This window comes from Palaemon carinicauda, chromosome 6, assembly GCF_036898095.1.
Source record: "Palaemon carinicauda isolate YSFRI2023 chromosome 6, ASM3689809v2, whole genome shotgun sequence".
Taxonomy (NCBI): Eukaryota; Metazoa; Arthropoda; class Malacostraca; order Decapoda; family Palaemonidae; genus Palaemon; species Palaemon carinicauda.
The window spans coordinates 126,738,661-126,746,392 of record NC_090730.1 but is presented as its reverse complement, the minus strand read 5'-3'; positions in this window follow the sequence as shown (position 1 = coordinate 126,746,392).

Below are 7,732 nucleotides of genomic sequence, written 5' to 3'. Positions count from 1 at the left end.
AGATATTTGAAAAAAAAAAAATTATAGTGTGAAACAGTAATTGAATACTGGATGAATGAAAAGTTAACTTGGGCTAAAAAAAGACTATGGAGAGAGAGAGAGAGAGAGAGAGAGAGAGAGAGAGAGAGAGAGAGAGAGAGAGAGAGAGCAAAAACTTAATATCGTGTAGCCTACAGTATTAGAATTTTAATTAGATTTTTCGAAAATGAGTGATAAAGTACATCCACCACAGAATTCAGTGAGTGATTGTGTTGTTATTATAAGAAATGATGAGTTAATTCGGTAGACTCGAAAAGTGAGCAATCTCTTTTTATGCTGATTGAAGGAATCCTTAACCCACCAATCTCTCTTATTTGAATTTCTGAACATTTGGCCGAAAGGGATTGGATTGAGGTAATGTTTTTACATTAATGTAGTGATTACGTTATGTAAATATGCTGCATCAAACTAATGGTTTAATCAGGTAAAAATATATGAATATGTGTATGTTTAAAAGATAAGCGAGCTTGTACGAACATACACACAGACACACGTTTAATGTCTGTTCACCTATGCAACACCGTGTCATTATCATTGTAATATTAAACCATTTCGTAGGTCTGTGTTGTCGGCTGAAAGGATCTTAATCAGGATGTCAGTCAATTTAATGATCAGGAAACCGTGAATGACACTCTGGTCCGTGATTAATTTGTTATCACTCTTTCCTCTTCTCCAGAGTGGAAAAAACTTTGATGAAGACACCTAGACTTCGTAACAGAATTTACCTGCTTATTTTGGAAGCTTTAAGACCTCACATTTTAATCACATTTTATACTTTTCCTCTGTAACAGAAGTTCATATCGCGCGTAAATTTTCAGAGAAGAACGTCTCTTATAACTTCCCTTTAACAGATGTTGCATATAAAATTTTGTATTATTTAATGCAGTGGATATTCATGATCTCGCCGGTATTTTTTTTATTGATTATCCATGCTTTTATAAATCATAAATCTTTTAGAAAAGGGTTTGCTAGAATGCATGCCTGCTATATAAGCAGCTATACTTGAACGTACAAATATCATAGTATGTTTTAACATATTCGTTATGTTTTATCAGTAGCCTTTCAAATCTATGACCTATAACAGATTGTACTGAAATTTTATTTGGTTAATAAACCTACGGAAAAGCTTTACATTAGAATAACCTTTTCTCCTCCAATTTAAACTTGCTGCCGAAATAAAAACGAAAGTAGGAACCTTTCACAGACACGGTGAAAACCGACTCGCTCCAACAATTAGGTGCAATAATGGGGAGAGGGATTGGATGGAAGGGGAACTTCTAAATCATTGCTAACTAATTGTTGATTTTGGACCGACGAGGTAGTCTCTGATAGAGAGAGTTACCAGTTTCCATAAATGGATGATTTTATGATTTGGGTTTCCATCCTGTCGCGGCAATACAAAAACCTGGGGTTCTTTTTCAGTTCGGAATACAGAACAGTAAAGGTTTGTTGTAACTGTCTTAGGCTGGACTTGGAGCTTTAGACCTTATGAAATTTGATAGTACTGTAATGCAAGAGGCATGCAGAGTGTGCAACAAAGTCGATATTATTCAATACTAGAATCATTACTTGTTTGGGGATACCGAGCTCCATATACTGCATAAATATGGACACAGATCAATGCAAACTCTTTGAAAAAGTCTTCCTACAAGTGGCATTGTTTTCCAATTCAAAGGGGAGTTAATATTTTTTATTTTTATTTGAAGGGATAAAAAAAAAAAACGGAAAGTGTGTGAGGGTTTTAAATCAGCTCGTTTCGATTATATTTTGAATGATCCATGTTTTATTTCGATATTTTTGCTGGATTTCATCGACAAGCCGTATATTATTTACATTACGTACAGTTATGAACATTAATGTACATTTGCTTTATTATTATTTCGTAGAAGAATGATATTTATTTCCATTTATCTTTTCCCATTACATATACTGTAAGACCACTTTTTCATTATGCATCGTGGCAACAATGTAATTATATGTGTCAACACTGCTTTTCTTTCCGCCATGTGCATATAGTAGTCAGTCGTTGTTCAGTGGTCACTGTATCGACAAGCATGGACCTGCTTCCCGCTGCTGTCGCATTTATGTCCGTTTATCTTCATTATATAATATTTTAAAGAACCTACTGGTTTAACTTGTCACCCTCCATTCCATTTATTGCATGGATGTATGTGGCAGTATCACACACATGGCACAGTGAGTAGGATGTGGGCTGCAAGCGAGAGGTTCCAAGACGTGGGCTGCATGCGAGAGGATCCAAGACGTAGGCTGAAAGCGAGAGGATGTACGCTGAAAGCGAGGTTCCAAAACATAATGCAAGCGAGAGGATGTGGGCTGCAAGCAAAAGGCTTCAAGAAGTGGGCTGCAAGCGAAAGGCTTCAAGAAGTGGGCTGCAAGCGAGAGGCTGTGGGATGCAAGCAAGAGGTTCCAAGATGTTGGCTGCAAGCAAGAGGTTCCAAGATGTTGGCTGCAAGCAAGAGGTTCCAAGACGTGCGCTGCAAGCGAGAGGTTCTAAGACATGTGCTGCAAGCGGGAGGTTCCAAGATGTGAGCTGCAAGTGAGAGGTTCCAAGTCGTGGGCTGCGAGCAAGAGTTCCAAGTCGTGGGCTGCAAGCGAGAGGTTCCAAGCTGTGGGCTGCGAGCAAGAGGATGTGGGCTGCAAGCGAGAGTTCCAAGTCGTGGGCTGCAAGCGAGCCGTTCCATGTCGTGGGCTGCAAGCGAGAGTTCCAAGTCGTAGGCTGCAAGCGAGCGGTTACAAGTCGTGGGCTGCAAACGATTCTCGCTTCCAAGACATGGGCTGCAAACGAGCGGTTCCAAGACGTGGGCTGCAAGTGAGAGGATGTGGGCTGCAAGCGAGAGGATATGGGCTGCAAGCGATAGGATGTGAGCTGCAAGCGAGAGGATGTGAGCTACAAGCGAGAGGTTCCCAGACGTGGCCTGCAAGCGAGAGGTTCCCAGACGTGGCCTGGAAGGGAGAGAGTATCACACACAAAGCTCAGGTGAGGTATGTTTCCAGGTCATTAATCTAAATACGTAAGTGGCATGTGTATTCATTCATTCAGTAAAGTAAAGGTACAGCGCCTGTTACTGAATAGCACAAAAGCCGCAAGCAATAAGACGGAAGTTGATTTATCGTAGTGATGTTTTTACCTGTATGATTAGTTTTACGCAGATGAAGGGCGAATATTTGAATGGAAATAAAAGAAGAAAAGTTGGAGTTGGTAGGAAGAGGTATTCGTTTATATAATGTGGAATGAGAAGGATTTAAAGTTGGCCGGAGAATAGAAAGGGATTCGGTTATGAAACAAAAGGTATAATTCGTGAGTGCAGTGAGGAAGGTTTCCATTCTTCCTTCTCACAGTTTAAAGGCCACTCATGAATGGCAGAGGCAAGGGCCAGTGACATTGCTCTATCAAGTAGGACAATGCCCTAGAGACTGACCATATTACATATGATCAGCGCCCAAACCCCCTCTCCACCCAAGCTAGGACCAAGGAGAGCCAGGCAATGGCTGCTGATGACTCAGCAGATAGACCTATAGGCTCCCACAACCCCTCCCCCATTCTTAGCTCACAAGGATGGTGAAGTTGCAGCGGCCAAAGGAACTAACGAGTTTGAGCAGGACTGGAACCCCAGTCTGGGAATCGCCAAACGAGGAAGCTACTACCAGGCCACCACACCCTGACGTTAAAGGGCCCGTTGCCTGATACGCCCTTCTCAATGACTTCAGAATATTAAAGACATCTTTTTCTCTCCCTATCATCCTTCACCCTAGCTTGCCATGTAGTTTTCTGCCTCCGTCTTCATCTTCCTCCCCCTAACAGGGTCCTCCCATGCCCTTATCCCTTCACACTATCCATCCTCACCATGTATCCACACCATCTCAGTCGTGACACTCTTATCACTTCTGTAATCTTTACTACTCCTGCTATTCTTCTTATTAAACCTATTTTAAATCTTGAAACAGAAGGATTCCTATCTATGCAACTTCCGGATGGATGGGGTGAAGAGGATATTTAAGCGGAGGTGTTTTAATATCCGGAAAGGAGAATGTATGCAAGTAATTGGTGAGGGGCACCATATATAAAAGAGGGTTCAAAACTGAAGATGAACCGTTGTTATAGATACATGAAATATATGTAGTGGAAGTTTTATGCTCGTGGAGTTCATTGGTAAATAAATTGAGGGATTAGTTTGTCTCTCTCTGGAAAGCTGCTTATTAATAAATATTATAATCCTGTATCGTCCTCCTTTACTTTGTTCCACATAACAGATCTTCATTATATAAATCAGACTACTACTCTCTTTCTCATTGAAATGACTGACGGTAAGAAGGTTATGGACAGAGCTCCGCGAAACCCAAACGTGAATAAACAGAAGTAAAATGTAATTATGATATGAAATTTTTAGTGTATTATTGTGAATGTATAAACTTTGGAAAGAGATTTGCTTCATAACGAGGTGGTCCTGGGAATCAAATCGGTACAGAAATAGGTTTCCAGACGAGAAGAGAAAAGTGATTGAAGAAAATTAGACGTCCCCGTTATTAATGATTAAGATGAGACACAGCTTTCAGCTATGGAGGGTGACAGGCCCGAATGACAATGGGGTCAGGTGTCCCAATATCTTTGAAGCCTCCCTAATGGGGTTCAGGTTAATGATCAATCAGTTGAAGCTCCAAATAAAGTCAATAACATCACGGAATACTACTCTCTCTCTCTCTCTCTCTCTCTCTCTCTCTCTCTCTCTCTCTCTCTCCGTCGTGAAAAGTGAGATACTTGTAATCTGTAGATTTCCAGAGATTGTTAAATGGTGCAGAAGCTCCAAGAAGAAATAGTTGTGATGAGTAAACAACAATATTGAACAAATAAACATTAGGATGTAGTCTAGGCTACCACAGAGGGAGGAGATTACCTTGTATAAGGTAACTGGGGAGGTGAGAAAGTATACAAGAGCCCTAGCGTTAGGTTAGGGGCAAGGGAGACGACTACCAAGATCATCAAAACCCCTTGTATACTTTCTAGAAGGCGAAAAACCATATGAGCAATCACTGAATCTTATATGTATAAATGCCTATACCCTTCATTACGTAATTAAACACTAGGAACACTTATTATATCATGCATGAAAGTAAAAAAAACTGCCTAGGCTATCGAGCCTAGGGGTTAGGCTAGTCATCTAGCATACTAATTCGGCTACCTACACTCGCCAAAAATGAATATTGTCGGCATAATATAATTAATTCCTAGCAATGAAGACTAGATAACTAATGTAGTTATTAGTTATAGGACCGGGAAGGTTGCTCTGGCTAACTAAATAAAGCATGCGAGGCGAGCAACAGCGTCGCGACATGACGCCTCCGGTCGGGGCACAGCTCCACCACAAAACACAGATTTTTAAGATAAAAAGACGTTACTTTACTGCTGGAGCTTATTTATACAATACAAGAATATGGTACTCAACTTTCCAGAAGAAGGCAAGGCAGAAGATTGCGACATTGCGAAATTACTTAGCGAACACTGGGAAAAACACCTAGTCTGAGAGGCTACATAAGAAGGAATGAGGAAATGGCGTGCATCGGTGACGTCATTCAAGATGGCGGCCAGCTATAGTGGCTGGATGTTGACATTGCCGAGTACCGTAACAGTAATGAAGGAGGAGAGTTTAGTAACGGCTCCTCCCATACTTGCCACACTCCCCGTCGAAGCGTAAACGCTATGTGGGGTGCAGATAGCTATGTGGCGTGTCAAGCATACGTCCCCTGTTATTATACAATATCCTAAAGGGAAACCTTATGGGTACTCGCGCCAGAAGTTAGAATTCTGTGAAACCTTTAGTTTAATTCTCTGGGAATAAGTACTGTAGTCAAATATACCCTTAGTAAGCTACTGAAGGAACCTTCTATCAGGACGTCATGGCTATCTCCCCCACAAATAGATTTTTCGCTTCTCTCAAAATCCGTTTTTTAGTCCTGGTACTTGCATGTGTTTATTATAGCCAAGGGAAATGATTTAGTAATAATTTTACGAAGAGAGACTGGGAGTTGCGATACTTCATATATTATGTTGCAGTCAATTTGGAAAATTAGGAATTATGTAAGTTCCTAAAAGGTTTTAGGTAACCCACAGATTTCGCAATATCATGAGCATTTTTAGACAGATTGTTAAAAACTATTGTTGATCATCGATGAACTTGTATGAACTTTCTGAACGTTTATTTGTCTGTTTGACGTTTCTAACAGCCAGGGCAGTTGAATATCAATCTTGACCACCAAAAAAAAAAAAAAAAAAAAAGGTCCGTCTTTTCAACAGTTTTACATAGTAGAATTATTATTTTTTAACTTCGTAATAATACATTCGAATAATGGTTGAGCTAAACCTGAAATTGATTCCTTATGTAACTGATTCCTGTCTATCCAATTTCATATCAATTATGTACTGTGTACTTTCAAAGATTTCAAGAATGACACTGAAGATATCCTGGGAACCTTCCTTATTTCTGCCTGCAAGGGATTCAGATTATTATTACACCATCGTGTAACTTTGTAGGAACATTTGTTTCTCTAGTTTTCTTTCAACCAATCTCTCACTTTTTATGATAAAGACCAAGTTTCTGGTTTATATATATATATATATATATATATATATATATATATATATATATATATATATATACACATACATACATATATATATATATATATATATATATATTTATATATATATACAGTATATATATATATATATATATATATAATATATATATATATATATATGTATATATATATATATATATATATATATATATATATATATATATATATATTAATATATGAATATATATAATAATATATTTATGTACATATATATATATATATATATATATATATATATATATATATATATATATATATATATATATATATATATATATATATATATATAAGTAGATATGGTTTGGCGTTGTAACCGATTGATTTTCCTTTATGCCACATAACTTACAATTGTCCCAATTCACTCCAAGTTTTAGATTCGGCTCTCTTTAACAGACTGATGGTCGCATCCTAAACCCTTCATCTCTTAATTAATTTCACAGAGATTCAACTTCCATTTATAGATGAAATGTACTTCTTAATATTAGGGGTCAATTTCATCATCTAAGATCATGTTATCCAAGAAATTATTTCAATCTATATGATCTTCCTCAAGCACGTTTATAAGTCCTTTTGTTTATGAGCATTTTATCAGAAAATATTAATTCGATGTAGGTCTACTCTTTCCCTCTCAAGTCTATTTACATTAAGAGGACTTATCATTTTCATCTTATCCCAAACACAGTGCAGCGAATATTTTGATTATCAGCTATTTTTAGATTTTCTATCCTATTCTTATCTTCACAAGTTTGAAGGCACTCACTGTCACAAAAAAAAAAGGAGAAAAAAAATCACCATTTCTTCTCTTAGCTTTAATAACAAAATCGTACAAGTGACACGCATTTATATTCCATCATCCGTCATCAAATTATTTTGACACCACTCATTATACAGCTGCCATCATTATTAACCTTCACTGGACGTAATACAGAAAAAGCAAATGCGTAAGAAATACAGCCTTTTGCATTTTACCAGATTACTAAAACATTGGTAATAGTGCCTTGATATTCTGAGGATCAATGGCTGGTTTCATATATAGGAA